Here is a 17,474-nt window from a genome sequence, read left to right as displayed (position 1 = left end):
CATGTTAGTTCACGTTTTTCCTCTCCATAGAATACTTTTACCTACATTTTGAAGGTCCCAAAATTCCAATCCTTCAAGAGAAAGAAGAGTCCCTAGACTAGCAGCACCGCCCAAGAACCCATTAGAAATGTAAATTCTCACCTTCCACTCCAGACTTAATGAATTAGAAACTCTGGGGGTAAGGCCCAGGAATGTATATTTCAATAAGCCCTCAGGGTGATTCTGATGTCCACTCAAGTTTTAAGATCAAGCTCAAAACTTCCTTCCAGCATGAAATGGTCCCTGAGACCAACAAGGAGTGTTAAGTCCCCTTCTCTCTCACACTGGGCATCCTACTTACAAATGTTGATGGACTGAATGTGATAATAGCTTTAAGAAGTCTTTAAAAAGCCTACAAGGACTAATGTTTACAAATATTTCACATTTTAGCCATTAAGAGGACAATAATAAGTTGCAAAATCTAGCCTCAAAAGCTAATAAGAGTGCACTCAAAAAAGACAGTTATTATCTATGAAAGAGTGAATACTGTACAATGCAATGCTGCTACTAATATTCATCTTCCTTAAAAACTTCAGAACAGTTCATAACATGGTGTCCTTGATATTTCTAAAATGGGATGTGGCAATCTACAAAGGAAAGAACTAGAGTATTTTATCCAGACAGTACTAAGAGTATGGGTAAATCCTCATGACAGGAGGCTTTCGTGATAATCAAAATCTTATTAGAAAACACCTCCAAACTTGGTGGTTATTTGATTATTGCACTAAATGTACAGAGCAGGGCTAAATCTGCAGTAAGAATCAACATCTGAAAACAGAGATGTGTTTGGAAATCCCTCAAAAGAAGAATATGTGCTTTAAGTTTACCAAGAGACTTTTGGAAAAAAATGGTGGCTAATTGTCTCGAAATGCAAACTAAAGTTTGGCTGAAGGACAAGAGGAAAACATAAACAAAGAAAAGAAAGTTTCGTCACACCAAACCAACAGATCAATGGGGCCTTCGAATCAAAAGCAGCACTTAAAACTTAGAATCACGGAGTTTGGAGATAAAATTCATCAACTGTGTCCTGCCCAGGAACCTTACTAACCTTTGTATACTGCTGCAGGGCTACAGAAAAAGACAAACCATCAAGACCCAAACTCAGTTTCTGAAAGCAGAATTAAGGACGTAAGGAGGACATTTAAAGAACTATTACCCTCATTGTTTGGGAGCCGAGAAAAAAGTTCTGATTTATGTCCCAATCGAAGATAAGAAAGTTAGAAAAAAAATGAACCAAGGGGACAAAAGGATGACAGAAAGAAACAGAGCATGGAAAAGACCAATGAATAATCTATTTTGAAAGAACAGGGCACAGAAGAAAATTATATACAACAATTAGCAGAGATACTAGAGAGATCAAAAGATAAGATGATAAGACATCAGAATAAGATGAAAGGGGAGCTGGCAGTTGAAGAAAGAAACTGACAACAAAAATAATATCATTGCAGAACCAATAAATATATTAAAGTAATAAGAGGTAACATCCACAAACCAAAAACAAAGTTGATGATGTGGAAAACAGTCTTCAAAAAACTGACAAAATGCAGAGGAGAAGGACAAGTAGATGAAAGCAAGTAGAGAAGATGACAGATAAGAAGGTTTGAAAACAGAGATCCAACATGCAGATAAAAGGTATTCTAGAAGTAGACAGCAAAACAAAACAGAGCAAAACAAAATGTGCTCGAATCTGTAATAAATAACTTTGCTGAAATAAAGGAATATCTGATGTTCCAAGAAAAAGGTAACAGAGAATCGCCAAAATTGAGAAATCTTGGTAAAGTAATAGAATTTCAAGAATAAACACTGAATACCATAAAATCAAGATATTTAAAAATTAATCGATTACAGGGGAAAAGGTCAGGCAGCCTCTAACTTTTTCACAATAGCATTCAATGATAGAAAGTAGTGAAGGAATGTCTACAGAGACTTAAGAGAGAACATGATCTGAGTATTCAGTTCCCACTAAGTTCACAACCGTGTATAAAAGTAATAAAAACGCATTTTCTAATAAGCATCAGGTAATGCAACATTTACTAACTCGTCTTCAAAATTTACTCAGGGATGTAATACATCCGACCAAGAGAAGATTCAAAATCAGGATCTCAAAAATAGGGGATTCAGAGGTAAGCAGAGGATGTGAGCAGTGAACCCACTTACATTTAGAACTAAGACTGAATAATTTATAATAATTTCAAAGTCAAACTATAATCCCTTAAATGTAATAAATACAATAATAAAATATTCCATATAATAATAACAAAATTATATAGAATTGGAAAGAATCTTCGAGCACAATGACAAAAGTAAAGAGGTGGGGTGAAGAGGTATTAGAGGATAAATATGAGTAAGAGAATATTCTCAACTTTCATAGGAAGTTGAAAGTTGAGTAAGAGAATATTCTCAACTTTCATATTTCATAAATAAATACTTGATATTATTTATTTCTGAAGTTAAAATATCCCCAAATAGAGGTATAAAGCACATTAATGAAAGATTAAAATTTAAATAGTAATAAAAATAGCCTATATAGCTTTTAACTTTTTTTAATCAAAGAAAACACAGACCATGTAGTAAAGACAGAAGACAAAGGAAATGGCACAGAAATATGCAAGTGAGTGCAAAAAATTAATTAGAATCAAGTATATATGTTATATCAATAAATGTGAATTGGAAAACTCCGCCTGTGGAAAATATCACCAGAGTAAATTCAAAAACAAGCTTTACATTTTGTTTGCAAGAGACCCACATGTACAAAGTGAAGCAAAGTTTTAAAGTAATAATGTGGTCAAAGATATATATCAAGAATAGTAGAGATCATAATAAGTATTATTGATGGTTAAATTCAGGATAGAGAAGCTTGTAAGTTTATCTTTAATTTTTTTATCTTTAAAACTTTTATTAAAAAATTAAGACTAAGAAGCAGAAAATATCCATAGATGTCAAGGAAAATAAATTATAATTTTAGAAATTTAAAGATGAATATTTAATAATATAAAAACGTATAACTCACAATGAAGGTTTATCATATTATGTCTCTTATCACTGTATAAAGAAAAAATGTGGCAACAGATACAAGAAGAAACAGATAAAAGTACTTAATAGATTAAATGGAGAAAGACAACTATGACAACTTAATTCTTAATAGAATTAAGAGACACATTTCAAATTCCATACCCTAGAAACAGAAAACACATTTTCATTTCAAGAAACTATAGGATGCCCATGGAGGTTTATAAGAATCTATAATGCCAGAATTAAGAGATAATAAATTACAAACAAAAAAAGTCCATTATTTCTATTTACAATGCAACAAAACGTGGGGAAAAAAGGAAACAAAACATTCCAAACACTCGGAAATTTTCTTAAATGTTCCATTTCTGGGATAACTGGAAATAAATACTCGACTGCAGAATGTGACTTTTAAAATGTTATGTATATAAAATGTGAAATTTGCTAAAACCTGTACTTACAGGAAATTTCATAGGTCAATGAAAATTAAAAATCAAGAAATAATAATACTTCTTACAAATCAAGAAATACAACTAAAATGAATTAAACATCTTACTCAAGTATGAAAAAAAGGAAAAGAAAAAAGTAGATTTAATTTAGAGAAAGTCAGGAATCAAAAGCAAAAGCAATAAAACTAACCAAATAACCACTTATTTTTACAAAATATAATACTATATAAATTTAAATAAAAACTACTATCTGGCCTACTAAGAAAAAAGGGAGTGGGAGAGTAAAACATAAATACAGAAAATTAAGGATAAGAGGCAGAAAATATCCACAAATATAAAGGAAAATAAGTTATAAATTAAAAATGACTGTGTATAACTCATATTTGTAAACATAAATGTAATAGATGATTGTCTAGAAACTCATAAGTTACCAAAATTAATCGAAGAAGAAAACCAAGGGAGACTAGGAAACAGTCAAAGAGCCAACCTAAACACAAGAGAGTGTTCAAAGAATCAGTAAATTGGAAGCTTTTTACATTGGTCCAAAGCCTAAAGCATGAGTTTCATCAATGTATTTCCAGATACATTGTAGTGTAACACAGATACCAAAGCTTACCCCAAAACAGTTAATAATGATGATGATGATGATGATGACGATGATGATGATGATAATAATAATAATAATAATAAAAGCAGACCAATGAACTTATAACTATTGAAGCAAAAATTCAAAATCTGGGTGCACACTGAAGGAATATTATTCCATGATCAAGTGAGATTCACTGCAAGATTTTCAACAGACATTCAGTAGTATAGATTTTCAATGCAAGAAAATACAAGAAAATCTATACTCCACTATATTAGGAAGTCAAAGGAAAAAATAATAATTTGATCATTACAGAAGAGGCTGGACATTACTTGATGAAATTTAAAATCCATTTCTAATAAACATGTTTTAGTAAGTTTATATATATATTTTAGTGTTATGCTTAATGATAAAGCATTAGAAAAATTCAAGTCAACAACCAAACAAGGGCTATCACTATTACCTAGCATTGTGGAAATCCTAGCTGATGCATTTGTATTACAAAAAATAAAATAAAATAAGAGAGAGAACAATTGGAAAAGAGATAAAATTTCCAAAATTTCCAAATAAAGTAAAATGCCCAGGTGAACATTTTCACTTTCTACTTAATAATTTAAAATTTTTTCAACAAGACTTTATTACTTTAACTTCTAAAACGACCATCAAGTGATTATCAATGGCTTCATTACCTCAGATTACTAAGAATGTTGGCTCTTCTGCCAATCCTTGCAGGGCATTTGGTCTTGTCCAAAATATCCATGAGTATATTTGGTCTATGCCAAATGGTCCTTGATTTTTGGTCCTGTCAAAAATGTCCACGTTTAGAAAATGTCCTTGTGTTCAAAGATCCCAGAACGTTTATTTATGCTTTTGGTTTACATAAAAAATATTATTATTTTTTACTGGTCCAGTGATTGTGTTGTGGCTGTAGTGGCAGTAATAACCCTTCCTGGTGATCGAGGAGGAGGAGCCTAGCTGGTCCTGGCACATGGGGTTAGGTAGACAGGATATTTTGGACAAGACTGAATATAAAGGACCTTTGGTGTGAACCAAAGGTCTACTGTGGACATTCTGGTCAGGACTAAACGTCCACCAGTCTTGTCGACCCTGGCATTCTTTTTTTCCACCCTGTTTGGAACTCTTAAATGACTCCTTAAGTCAATGATCTTAGATGATTGATATCCAGTGATTTTTAGGAACTCCAGGCTTAAGGTCATGAAGATAATTTTTAATTGATTATATCCACATATAATTAAAGAAGTTGTTCCACCCATGCGTTTAAAAGTTTTTTTAGTTCTGTGAAAAGAAATGATACAGTCTATCTGTATCATTATGCAGGTGGAGGGAAAATAACGAGAATGAACTTCTGAAATCAAATTACAAAGCTTAATGTGTTGTCTTTCCCTCGTAACTGTTTAGAAAAATTTCAACCTTCAATCTGTCTAAATCAGAAACTTCTCTTTGCCTACCCTCAGATTGGTGTCCCTACAAATTCATGATTTCAGTTCCACCTAGTAATCTGATGTTTATCTCTTCCATTCTGTGTCTAATTGAGAAGAGGAAGAGGTTTCCATCTTGTCTACTTTTACCTTCCTCATCCCCACAGGTACCCATCCTTTCCCTCCCCTCTTGCCACAGTGGAAAGCGTGCTCCCACTCCCCACTCCCCAAAGCTGGTTTTTCAACGTAAGCTCTTGATCCAATCCTCTCCTGTCTCATTTGGGAGCCCAGCTCATCTGTATTTTCAATTTCTTTCTGACTACTAGCTAAGTCATTCCCATCTTAAATTCCTTCCCATCCAAGAGGAAAACCTATACACACACACACACACACACACACACACACACACACACACACACACACACACACACATGCACACCCACTTACTCCATGTTCCTCTGGCCCATTGTCTTCCCTGAGGTACAATCAAAGCCACCTAGCGTTGAATCCCAACTCTATGATTTATAAGCTATATGAATCCTTGACAAACTATATAAATTTCCCAAACCTCTTTCCTCGTCCACACAAAGACATCTGTATTTCACAGGGTTGTTGTATGGAATAATCTGGATAATGAACATAAAGCATTTGGCACAGTTCCTGGCATATAGGAAGACTAGATTATAATTGCCATTATTACCACTAATCCTCCTTTTTTTACAAACTGCTTTCACGCTCCCAACTTCTTCAGCCCTCTGCATCTGGCTTTTGTAACTACCTTTCTGCTAAAACAAATTCACCATGGTCAGGAACTGTCTCCTTAGGACCAATGAAAGGGCACTTTCTACTCCCTACCTCACTTAACCATTACTTCCACACTATTCTCCACCATCGCTCACACTCTCCTTCAAATAACTCTCTCCCCTGGATACTCAGCACCCTCTCCAACCTCATCCCTTCCCCAGCACCACCAATTTGCATCCATCTTTCAGTCTCATTTTAGACTAAGGTTTCTCAATCTTGGCTCCACTGACATTTGGGGCCAGACCATTGTTCGTTGTGGGGGAAGCTGTCCTGGGCACTGGAGGATGTCTAGCAGCATCCCCGGCCTGTACCCACGAGATGCCAGTAGCATCTCTCTCCCCTACCCCCTCTGTCCCCAGTAGGTGCCACCAAGGTGCTTGCACTGGTCTCACTGGAGACACTGAGGGGAAAATCATCCCAAGTTCAAAATCATTCCCTCTAAAAAGCCCTGCCTGGTGCCTCAGGGATGGGTTGAGACCTTTCTAGGCATTTTTGAATCACCCAAGCATTTTTCATACATACCACCTGCCTAAGGGCCCATCTCCCCACCCTGACCTGTGAGTTCCTTGAAAGCAGGGACTGTGTGCTGTTCAACCCAGGCCCTGGCCAGGGTCTGAACCTTACATACTCTTCTTCCTCCATTTGGAAATAAGTTTATCATAAGACATACTTTAATAGAGATTAAACAACTCCATGCACACTAAATATAAACTCTGATTATAACATGTATCTCTTTAAAAAAAAAAAAGTTTCTTAGTATCCAAGAAATAAGGAATCAGGTTGAACTGATGGACTGTATGTGTTTGTGTGAAGGAGTGTGAGGAGTGGGGGGAGCTGCTGAGGATCAGAATTAGAGAAAGGCTTCAGCTTCTGTCCCATATGGCCGTGAGTTAGGGGCCTGGCTTGTGGCTGGCGGCTCTTCTAAGGTAGATCAGCAGGACCCTTCTGCTGGCCTCTTTCCCACTGAATTCTCAAGCACAAGTCATCTCCTTCCCTAATTTCAACACTGTCCTTTCCTAAGACTTCCTAGCTGATTCGGAATGATATATTTCCACCTTCATTCCCCCTTTCTCACATCCTTGTGCATATTTCTATGCTCCTTATAATGTTCCTGCCTCTGGCAATGAAATTTCAAAGAGTGTCCTTACAAAATACTGTTTTCACTCATAAACCAGTACTGCATTCCAGAAGTCTGGTCTATTTGGGAGATGAGAAACGTCAGGATTGAAAAGAACTAACTGGTCTATAAAAAGTTTATTTCTTTGGAATTACTCAAAAAAGTAAGTCTTTAAAGACCCACATAGGAAAGTAGAATGAGCCCCACTGATGGCTAAGCTTCACACAGTACAGGCAAAGCTCTCCTGTCACCAAAGCTAAGAACCCAGTTCCTTTGCCTGCATTGCAACACCTGTGCTTTTCCTTAAGGTATTCTTTGGAGAAGCAGTCCTTAACATTTACAGACAGCAAAAAAAATAAGGTGTAAATCAATGCATAGTCTGTTGCTATTTAAATAATGATGATGATGATGATGATGGTGATGATGATGATGATGATATATGTTAGCATGTAAGTATAGGAAAACAATCAGAAGATATATTCCCCAAACAGTGAAATTTTCTCTGGGGGTAGGGTTAAAAAGGACTTTCACTTTCTCTGAATTCTAACTTCCATAGTGTTTGTATATTTTTTATTAGCATGTTGGTTTTACAAGCTGGAAATTATTTTTAAAGTTGAAGTGTTTTTAGAGAAATAGGTAAACAGACTAAATAATCTCCCTTAAAAAAAAATCCCCAGGTCCAACAAGTCAGCCCACATTTTAGGGAATGTGTGGGTGTGTGATCACTTCAGTGTTTAAATACTTAATGTGTCCACACAATACTGCAGCCACATGAACAAAAGCAACATAGCCAAGACTGACCACAGAACACTAACTGCCTGTTAGCAAATAGACCATCCATCAGTGCTTTGCTAGCTCTCTTCATAAACATCAGACAGGAGCAGTTGTGTCCCATATAACAGCAGGAACATATATTTGAACACAAACTTTAGTCAATCAGTCGACCCCACCGACTGACCATTCCATCTCATGTTCAGTTTTGTTCCATGAGGCCTTATGGAGGATAAAGCTCTGTCCTCAAGGGACTGTCCACTTTACCTTATAGCCCAAAACATGTAAAAACATCTTAAATGTCCCCCTAGGAAACAATGGAAGCAATATAATCTATAACTCCTAGAGATATGTGGGATACCAGTCATGAGCACCTCACCCCATAACTCAGATAAGGTGGGAAATCTGAGGCTCAATGAGGTGAAGTCTGGCTTAGAAGTGTCCTGTCATTGCCAAGGTCCATTTCGTCACACATCTAAATGGGTCAAGAGGAAGTCATTGACCTGGTACTCTCTGCCCTCATTTAAAAGAAAAATCATTTTCAATGGAGACAAAGACACATATATTTATTGATCAGCTACCATGTGCCAACACCATCCATTTACTGAACATTTGAGTGCCTACTAGGTAGCTAGTATGGTTCTGGACATCAAAGAAAAAGAAGAAACATGAACGGACAAATGGCAGATACAAAGCATGCTCTTGGCACAAGACTAACAAAAAAAATTAGAGAATGAAGAATTCTAAATACTTTATAATGAAGTGTGGCCTATTATGGTACAGGTTCCAAGTACAAAGATGATTAGGACAGCTGGGAAAGCAAATGACATTGTGGGTCCATGAGTTTGATAATGAATGTTCTTGAAAGCCAGGCAGCAAGCCTGGGTCAGTAGGACTAGCATAGATTTTAGCAAAGAAAGATAATAGCACCTCACTCTAGTAGTTAAGATCTGGCTTAACTGCCTACCAACTGATCTCAGGCAAGATGCAGAACTGCTTCCTCACCTGTATAATGGGACTAAAAAGATCCATCTCACTGGGATTAAATAAGATAACATCTATGGAGTCTCAAATGTCAGATCTTTCCCTCCCTCCCTTCATTAGAGAGTGACAGGGAACTCTTATCATCTTTCATCAGGGGAATGTGATATAATGAAAGCTATGTCCTCTCAAGATTATTTTGGCAACACTATGAAGAACTTCTGGGGGCAGGAGGTGGGGAGAGAGAGTGGTGAGACACAAGCTGCTAAAGCAGCTGCCGAGATGGTTCGGGGATGAGATGAAGTAGGTCTGGGCCAGGAAGATGCACTGGGGGGTAAAGAGGAGGGGGTCGAACCTAAACAATATTTAGAAGGGCGAAACATCAGAAGCTAATTCTGTCTGTGAACTTCATCTAATAACCAGGTCACCACTTTCTAACCCATCAAGAGTAACTAATGAGATAGAGTATAAGCTCAATTTTTTTAAAAAAGATGTCAAGAACAGTTAGCTCCTCAGTGATAGATAAAACATACTTTTAACTGCATTTTAAAAAGATCAATGCCATTGAAAGTGCAGAATATCGCCCAAGAACTTTAAGAAGCAACGGTTCTTAGGCTGGAGTACTTTAACCAGATGGTTCTTCACAGATGGGGCATCAACCTAGGATGATGGCATTCTTATATATTTTCTATTCACCTAGATAACAAGGAAATGACCCAGACCAGCACTGCCAGAAAGAAATGTAATACAAGCCACATATGTAATTTACAAGTTTCTAGCAGCCAGAAAAAGGTATATTTAATTTCAATAAGTCTATTTAGCCAAACATATACAAAAATATTATTTTAACACGTAATCAATATAAACATGTATTAATGACATATTTTACTGTTTTTTTCCCTACTAAGTTTCAAAATTCAGCATATTTTGGACTTACAGCAACATCTCCATTCTGACATCAGGCACATTTCAAGTGCTCAACAGCTACATGTGGCTCAGGGCTACTAATACCCTGGGCAGTGCAGACTTAGACAACCTTGAAGGATCCCTTTGAACAAAGTACTTACTCAATAGAGTTTTCACTGGGACTCACCTTGAGGTAGTTACCTACTGCAGCTGAACATCTGGCATGAGACTTAAAATGCTAATCTAATCACATCTGTTCCCTGGCTTACAGCCCTGCAATAATATCTTTACATTTTCCTTAAGATAAAGACTAACCAGTTAGGGATCCCTCCCATTCAAAAAGGAAAGTCTGTCACACGAAGTTTTATGGATTCTTGAAATAATATCTTGATATCTTATTCCTAGAATAACAGAGATACGACCTTCCTCAAAGCGCACTCTACCTATATTGTCAAGCTGGTCCTTTTCGTAATGCACCAACATCAGAGCTGATCCAGTTGAAAAACACCTTTGGCCAACAAGGACTATTTTGAACTTGGCAGTTGGCCTACCTAGCAGCACCCAGCATGGTAGTTATGAGCATGAGCTTGGGAGTCCACCTGCCTGAGTTTGAATCCAGTTACTAAATAATCGTCTGATCTTTACTCACCTGTAAAAGGTGGTAAAAAAAATGGTAATTCTTATTTCATAGGATTATAGTAAGAATGAAATGAGGTAATACATAAAAATCTTTTGGGCATATGGTCTGTTGCCAATAATTCTTAGGCATTATTTTCATGGACTTCTCTAGTCCTCCAGAAATGCCAGTATCATGTTTCTCAACAACCTCAGAGAAGTTTGTAGGTAACATTGCACAATGAAAAGGGCACAGATGACCTGCATTCACATCACCTTGCTGACACCTAACACTGATGTGAATGCATGCAAATTATTTAACCTGTCTGAGCCTCTGTTTCTTCATAGGCTAAACAGGAACAATAAAATTGCATCCACTGCACAATAATATAGTGAAGATTAAATTAGACAACAAACACAATAGATAATCTGGCCCTAGAAAATAGTGTCTGACTTTTCATGAGTGCCAATAGCATCTTCCTTTCCCTTCTGTCGGAGTATGTTGCTTTGAAAACATTCTGGGAAAGAGTTGGGGTACTTATCTTCTGAGTGAAGCAAATTCAAAGGGAAATTACTATGACAGGACCGTTATTTCAGTGGTCATCTGTTATCTTACCAAATCTTTACCATGTCCTTAATCATCACTAAAATCCATCCTACATAAGCCATAGCAAGCCAGCTTGGCCACTGGCTCTAAATGGGACTATTCTATGAAGAGTGTGGTGATTTCCTTCCATGATGATACATCCTCACAAGGTTAGAGGATGTCTCCTGAATATCCTCAACTTCCTTTAAAAGGCTACAAAAGTATTTGTCATTCATGGGTGAGTCATCCATGGAGTACTGGAAAGGGCTGGTCAGAAGACAAGATTTGGGACTTTGTCCTGGCTTTCAACCAGCTGTGACTTTGGGGAAGTCACTTGATGTCTGTGGGTCACAGAGAGCAAATCTGCTTCATGAAGTTGTTGTGGAGAACAAATTTACCTAACATATACTGAGAGTCTTTGGTCTGATTTATAAAAAGCTTTGCACATTAAGGTAAAGCAGGGATTAGTCATTTAAACCTGACTTCTACACTTTTGTGTGTTGGTAGTATATTCTGGGAATCTGCTCTGAGATAGAAGGGGACTCATACTTTACATGACTTGTGACATCTCCTACTTTCTTCTCCTGTTCCAAAGTCAGAACTGGAGAACCAAACCTCTGAGTTTGAGAGCAGGAATAGGATGAGGCAAAGGCGAGGAGCCTGGGGCCAGTGTGACTCATGGCTGTGGAATTCATTAAGGAGTGGAATGCTCTCTGCATTTCTCTTCCATGTCAAGTCTCAGGGTTAGCAAGGTACACATGACAGCATATTTCTTTGCAGACCAAATATTATTGATATATGCATCCATACATGCCTATGTGTGACTGTGTGTGCCTCCAGACACAAATGCAAACATCTAAGCAAATCATTCCTCTGTTAGGTTGTAGAAAACTAGAAACCAGCTTTATGTTTTGAGAAAAGGTGTTTTAGAAAGTATGGTGTCTCTTCCGGTTGTCTTTTTCTCCACTGACTCAGAGTTTGGCAAATTAAACTCTTTTGATGTGATTAAATTTTTAATAAGAAATCTAAGTGAAAAGAAAGAGAATTCCTTATATAAGCCATTAAAATTCTCAAACATTGTAAGACTCTGAGGTTGTGGTGTTAGGATGGGACGTGAGGGTATGCAGGTTGTATAAGAAGCTTAATAATTCTGGAATTTAAAAAAATAAAAATATAGTCAAAACCCCCAAATCAAATAAAACCTGTATTACATGCTCATGTATAGAGCTATGTAATCTTTCATCCAAGTTGCACATCTATTAAAGATGCCAGTATTATTCTAGAACAATAGGAAAGAACCTTGAAAGGGACATTCCAAATACCTCGTGCTTGGATTCTCTCACACAGCTGTAGTTATACAACTCCATTAAATCAGTGGCTAATAATTTTCAAATGGTCTGTTAGTTCTACCAATGACCTTGGGCCACCACCAATTTCAGACCTCATCTTCATGTCTTAATCAACAGTCTCAAACGGAATTCCCTCCTCTTTCTATAGAGAAATGCATTTTGGAGAGGATCGATCACATAACTTCTTTGTCGTTAGGGAATTTGTATAATGTGGAATTTAACCTATAAATCTGAATCTTCCTGAGAGGAAGATGATTCCTCTGAGATTTCCTTCTCTAACCCAAGGTGAGAACTAAACCATCCCCCTATCCCCCACCCCGGCTCCCTCTTGTTGAACAGAACAGAATGCATGGATGGGTCTCTCAGAGCTCTGGAAAACTCTCTTGAATGTGCTTGATCAACAATGGGAACTCATCCAGAGCAAAAAAAAAAAAAAAAAAAAAAAGCCAGGAAAATAGATCTAAGCTCCTTCAAATAAATCTACCAAAATATCACTTTCTCTAAAATGAAGGGTGTGGAGAGGAAAAGAACTTATAAAAGTGATTTCATTTTCAGATGTGATTTATTAATGGGACTGAAGATGATTTTGAGAGAAATCAAAACCATGAAAACAAGAGTGCCAAGACCAAAAGGAATGTCCTTTTCTTAGGCTTGGAACCGAAAATATTTTTCTCTCTCGTGACCATCTTAACTTCAAAAGCAGAAGCAAGGAATGTCAACCGTATGGAGCTCCGCTGGCCGCTTACTATGTTTCCATTCTTTCCACAGAGAAGGGGAAAGGCAGCCCATTGTGTGTCTCTGCCAACAACGATGAAAAAAAAAATCACTTGTTTTTAAACTTTCAGAGGACACAGATAACTCAGGGAGAATAAAACACAGAGATGAATAAAGATTATTTTGAAATTAAATGTTATGGAAAAATCAAGAAAGTCAGAGATTAGAGAAATGTCAGAACTTCCAGTAACAAAAGCCTGGGCTTCATAGTTCATGTGCTAGAGAAACGCATTTTTTTTTTCTTTTGCCTCTTTTTGTCATTTCTTCAGTACTTTTGTTCCAGGAAGACCTTTTCTTCGTTACTGCAAAAATATCAAACAGTCTTCCATTTCCTAGAAACTGATCATCTCCTTTTCCAGCCAGTGTATTCTCTGTTCCACCTTTGGCTTTTTACTAATTTTCATCAAATTAACTCAAAATCTTGATTTTCTGCACTAGCCACATTCTTTGTCAAAACAAAACAAAAAAAAAACAAAAAAAAAAAACCCAAAAAAACTCCTTGCCTTATTCTTGACTCAATCAGAAAGGTACAGAGGAAACCATGGGATATTAAAATGCCATTTAGTCTTTAAGAATAAAGGTGAGAAAGCAGCTCAGGGCATCTCTTTGTTCACTACTGGTGGCAATTCTCCAGGCAAAAATATTCAGTAATCTCATGATAATTGGACAACACAGTCCTTCATGCACTTCTTATGACGCAATATCGTTTCATGTCACAGCATGATGCAAGTGACGTGAACTTTGGAGTAGAGGACAAAGACAAGGAATGACCTCTGGAATTCCATATCAAAGCATATGTCTTCTGACCTAGACACCTTTGGCTAATCTGAGACATTCACTCATACTATGAAAGTAAGCCTAAGGGTCAGTGTGAGTGGAAACAAGACTCAAATATTTCTCATCACAAATGGTATTTGGCCTAACTGCATAATAAAACAACTGTATGGTCATGGTTATGGACAGAGGGAAAGAACTACAGAAGGTGGTTATGATATTTGGTTGAGAGGTTTCATGTGCCATGTAGTGTACTAGCTTTTTACATGCTTGAAAAGCGACTGTAGAAATGGATGAAGGAATTTTCCTAAAGATGTCTGGGAAACTCTTCCAAGCCGATAGGATCACCAGTGTTCCTGAAAGAGGGACTTTAGGTGTTGCTGGGTCGATGACTGGAATTTTTGAAGTATATACATGCAAATGATGGTGGAACACAGGCTGATAACAGATTTAATGAGTAAAACTTTCAAAGTCAAAGCCAGGAAAGCCTTACAGTATATAGTTTTTACTGACTAAAGAACTAAATGCCATCATCGGATTTTATAAACTTTTAGCAGAATGTCATGCAATGATGCATAGGTTGACCAGTGCAGAAAAAACCTAACTTAAGAATCCTCTAGGCATTTTGGAAAGATGGCAGCTGGAATAGGAGATCAATGTGGAATCTAGTCTAGAGCATAAAGTACTCAAAGATGCAGTCATGCCCATTAGTTGGTTTGGAGATACACATACATCAATGCTATCTGCAGCTTAAGGGAGTGATCCTGCATCCTGACCACCTGGGTATCCCAATGTGTTTGAAAGAATGAATATATGACAAGACATCTGTCCAAGTAGCTTTATTTGGGAGAGCTGATCTTCAGCAATTAGGGAGAGCACAGAAGCCAAACAGAATGCATTACAATGCAGCATGTGAAGTGTGGCAATGTGTTACATCTGCAGACTACTGGAGATGTAAATACTAGATTAGGAGCTTCTAGAAGCTCTTTCATTTCTGTAATCTCCAGCATTTAGTACAAACACTAGCAAATAGTCAAATGCTCAATAAACGTTTCAACGAATGATCAAATGAATGAATAAGAGTGAAAGACAAATAAGCCTGGTGTCCAGCATTCAAAAACAGAGAAACAGCTGTCTTTTTCCAACTAACCAAGAAGAGTCTGAGCAGAGAAAGGCTGTGCAACACCAATGGCGGCCACAAATCAAAGAGAAGGGCAGGGGATGCGCAGTCTGACAAAGAGAGTCCGCTGGGCCCGTTCCCTTTTAACCGCACTCCCCCCTACATATACCACAGCCCATCACTGGCATTACTTTCAAATCCAAAAGTCAGCAGCAGCGACAGCAACAACCTGAGCTCGTTAACGATCACAACAGGGGAGCAAAGAGATGGGAAAGTTTTACAAGATAAATGGAGAGGCAGCAATTTCTGAGGCCTCTCTTTTAAAAGGGGTGGGGAGGAAGGGTGTGTTCACAGGGAGTGAAGTACTGACTTCCACCTAGGTGCCCCATTAGGCCAATATTTTGCAAAACCAGGTGTGTGCAATTTGCTTATTAAAGTTCTCACCCTGGGGCAACTGACAAGGCTCATCAGTCCTGGGAGACATGTGCCATGACCCCAAGGCAAGTTAAAGCATATCCGGGAATATTTTAGGCGAGAAAGAGAATCTTTTTGTTAAAGTGAAAGGGGATCATTTTGCTGAAACAACTGACTGGGAGGAAAAAGAATTACGAGTGGTTTGTTCCCAGTTTTGTGTAGAAATTACACCATTATCTTCTAAAATAAAGGCTCAGCGTTAGATTGAGGTTCAAGAAGGAGCAAGGGAAACATTTTATTGAGGATTCTGTAAGTGGTGGCACTTCAAAAGAAAATGTTCCAGCAGAGGGCAAAAGCTCCAAGGTGAGCTGCCTTGCCTACTTGCTAAGAGGTGCATGAGTCAACACTCTTGAACACCAAGGTCTCTTAGAAATCTAGATGCCTATCCCTCCTCATTGGCTAACGTGGTGGGGGAGAGGAACAGATGTGCAGTGGCCAGTAAGAACAGACGGCAGTGGCACTGCTTAAGAGGGGCTGCCTGTTGTTGAAGATGCTAAAAAAAATAGAAAGGCTTACATTCTGTTTTCCAGACCAGCCATGAGGGGCAAATGAACACACCTGCACGGGAAATGACAGGGCCTTTTCTATGTTGATATCAATGACATTCATCTCAAATTAGATGTTAACAGATTGCTTGCGAAATATAGCTCCTTCCCTGCCAAATACTGACCCTATTCAGGGCCAAGTACTTCCATACACACTTTGTTCATACGTAAGACAACCATGGCAGAGCTTAGGTGGTAGGTGCCTCATAGCCTACAGATCGACAAAGTCGCATTTACAGAACAACTCTCATGAGCCTAGCACTGTGCTAGACAATCACAAACTCACAGCGTTCTTTAGATTGCCAGGCACATTTATGCCCCATATGGGTCTTTACGATGCTTTTTTTGGAAACAGAAAGGGTTCCAAAATTATACTTAAAACCTTGTGAGGGGCATATTACAAGAAAATTTATGACCCAAGTTTTTCCTTCTAAATTTACTGCATAAACTTACATAAGACTATTCCAAAAAGTCCTCTTTAATCACAGTTTCATCATTCTAACTACACGACAGCTATAGATCCTAAGATGTGACAAGGTAACCATGCCCCCAGTGGATTTCGCGATCAACAGTTCATTTTCCTCATTAAAGAAAAGAGAGAAAGTACAGGGGGGAAATGTATAGCATGGGTTTGGCTTTATTCCTCAAGACCTAAGAGGTCTGCGCTAACTTAACGCTGTAGTTACCTTGGGCAAGTCTTTTAAATGTTCTTGGATTTGATTTCTCTGGCCATAAAATGAGATCAAATAAATAACCCAAGGTTCCTTCTAGTTTCAAAGTCACCTGTGCTGTAACAGGTTGGAAACCTCTCAAGAAGTACCTTGGAGCAGGAACGGTCAGGGTACCAGGGGTCTAGCATGGCTCTCTTCCACAACTTCGCTGTGTGACCTTGGGCAAGGTTAGGACCTTCCTGAACCACCTACGGAGGGAAGGGATTTAGTAGATGGTCCATGAGGTCCCACAAAGCATGTAGGGGATGAGAGGCAAACTGTGAACAACATGTAGAACAGGTAAGAAGGTGATAGTGAAAAAGGGATCCAAGGGTCATGACCCCTCACAATATCAAGGTCAGACTATACAAACGACACAGAAAGAGAGCTCTTCGGACTAGCTGATAAAAACCATGGTGAAAACCC

At 37.9% G+C, this 17,474-nt stretch overlaps 1 protein-coding gene across 17 annotated transcripts in view; it reads right to left on the bottom strand.

Annotated features, from left to right (window-relative positions):
* The window catches only part of ZNF462 (zinc finger protein 462), a 128,641-nt gene that overhangs the window by 88,277 nt on the left and 22,890 nt on the right, over positions 1–17,474 (bottom strand). For 14 of the 17 annotated variants that reach the window (XR_005654488.1, XR_005654489.1, XR_005654490.1 and 11 more), the window contains exon 1: positions 4,773–4,885. The exons of the other annotated variants lie outside the window; for them this stretch is intronic. The gene's annotated coding sequence lies outside the window, so the exon portion shown is untranslated. Of the gene's footprint in view, positions 1–4,772; positions 4,886–17,474 lie in introns of those variants that run through there. 17 annotated transcript variants of the gene reach the window in all.

This window comes from Pteropus medius, unplaced genomic scaffold, assembly GCF_902729225.1.
Source record: "Pteropus medius unplaced genomic scaffold, Ma_sr-lr_union100, whole genome shotgun sequence".
NCBI lineage: Eukaryota > Metazoa > Chordata > Mammalia > Chiroptera > Pteropodidae > Pteropus > Pteropus medius.
The sequence above is the reverse complement of the archived record's forward strand: the minus strand, read 5'-3'. Positions and strand labels throughout refer to the sequence as shown.